Source organism: Papilio polytes, unplaced genomic scaffold, assembly GCF_000836215.1.
Source record: "Papilio polytes unplaced genomic scaffold, Ppol_1.0 DF823823.1, whole genome shotgun sequence".
Lineage (NCBI taxonomy): Eukaryota > Metazoa > Arthropoda > Insecta > Lepidoptera > Papilionidae > Papilio > Papilio polytes.
In genome coordinates this window covers 69,044-71,379 of record NW_013525381.1, presented here as the reverse complement: position 1 = coordinate 71,379, position 2,336 = coordinate 69,044, and positions in this window count along the sequence as shown.

Here is a 2,336-nt window from a genome sequence, read left to right as displayed (position 1 = left end):
TTCTTTCCCGCACGGCAGTTTTTCCAATTTATTCACCCCCTAAATTAAATAGCGTGAATCTATGTAGTAATATATTAGTATAGATAGATATACATCTAAAACTTTAACAAATACTCGCAATACAGACAGTTACAACTGTACACTTTACTATAGTCCGCGACATGACGTAGAAGGCACCGTGGAAACGCGCTTTTACGATAATGCACATTATTACATCAAACTGTGTTCCACTTTCACGTTGATCCCAACCTTGACTTGCTCGAAGGCTTATCGCGACCTTCACTTATGTATAAACTTGTTTAACATAATAATATGTAAAAAAAAACAAGTGACCGTAACATTTACATCATATTTTTTTTTTAAATTTTAAGCTAACGCTTGACCACGATCCCACCGACTGAGAGTGAAGATGTGGTCGAAAAATGATACGCGCTACCCTAATAAATACTCATTCACTCTTTATCTATACTATCTATACTGTTTTTGAATAATTCTTTTTTTTAATAAAAAGCCCTACACACCTATGTCATGCTTTAGGCTATATATTTTCACGCCATTAAACTTAGATAGTAAATATTTTGATAAAAATCCTAATGTGGGAAAGAGACCATACGATTCGAACTGCCAACATCATAAAGCAAGATTGCCATAGTAAGGTCATTGGTATAATATATTGACGTTTGCTATTGATAATTTGACAAATGTAAACAATAAAATAAAATTTTCATAATTTCATGCGGATGAAGCCGCACGGGAACAGCTAGTTATATTAATAATTCATAATGGTTTACGGATCATGCTGACATTTCTAAAGATTTAGAACATTATAGATCAAAGTGTTTTTACCCGTGTTTCAGCAAATGAAACCGACTATTATTATGCGTATGGAAAGGTGCGGAGAGTCACGAAAAACCGATCATTATTAAATGAATTTTCCCTTCTTTATACATTCTGCTTCCCTAGCAGATTTATAGTCGTCAAGGTGTAAACGATTAATTAATCTCATTAAGAACGCGTCGCGAACACTCAAATGCCTACTTTACTTTCTACGAATCGATTATTTCGCAACATATGTTGGAGGTCAATGCACCGAAGGTCCCTTTTACTAATTGCGTATCGGATTTTACTTTAAATGAACAAGGGCATTGACCTATATCGATATTTCAGATATTTTTCACTGGAGAATAAGTACGTGATGTTTTATACCAAATTATAATATTAACGACTGTTTTAACATACTATTAGATGAAAATGAAATGTTTTTAAAATAGAATTATTATATGTACCTCAGACAACACAATTTATATAAACATTTTTTTTTAAATCTTTGTTAGGTAAAGGTTTTAACTTTGGAAAGACATGTCAATCCCATTGTGCTACTCTTAGACTTTAATAAACGAGCTGGCATAAACATAAACAAAACTAAACACAGATGTATTGAAAATAAATAAAATAAAAAAATAGTTGTTTTAAACAACCTAAGACTCCAGTACTTCTAGTTACAAAACCAGCTAGGAATCAAGGACGCAAGCAGCCCAAGGTTTATCGAACCTTTCCTGGCATACCAACTAGTTCCAGTATTAAGTATTTATGTTTATATTTATTATTTAAATTCAAAGGTATAGATGAACTACTAAAATATCATTACAAGATACCTATCATTCTATTTTCTCGTATACTTTTTTTAATTAAATGCCTTTCTGTGTAATAACAGACAGCGTCGTACACGAGTTTTATGTTGATTAGCCCTTTTTATCCATTGTCCTAAGCGAAAAAAACAAAACGATGAACCAATAAAAAAAGAAACCAAGAAAAGAAAACGGTTTAATGCTTATATTATGCTTATCTAGACTAAAACAACAGCAAAACAAGCCTCTAAGATTCGTGCTGTCTGGAGACTTAGGACAAGGAAGGCCGACCCCAAATAACTGGGAAAAGGCGAAGATAGAACACTAAAATAATAGAAAAGTAACAAGAGCTAGAGTAACTCCATCGAATATTTAGTTAAAACATTCTAAACATCAACACATCTGCAAGAAATACACATCTTTGATGATTGCAATCCAGCCGACGACCATTAATGTCAACTCTAAAATGTCAAGCGCATCATTTGCTTTTGACATTTAAGGGTCTGGACTTGATCTCGTGTAATACGAGGCGTACAAAAACAAACACAACGTATCGTATATGCAAATAATCCTAGGTACATAAACTCAGTTTTACAAAGGGTAGACAGATACTGCGATTTCGATTGTATGTCCCAACCATAACAATGTTCTATAGTACTGCAAAAATTAAACTTTCCTAGGACTTATTCAGTAATCTTTTGAAGATCT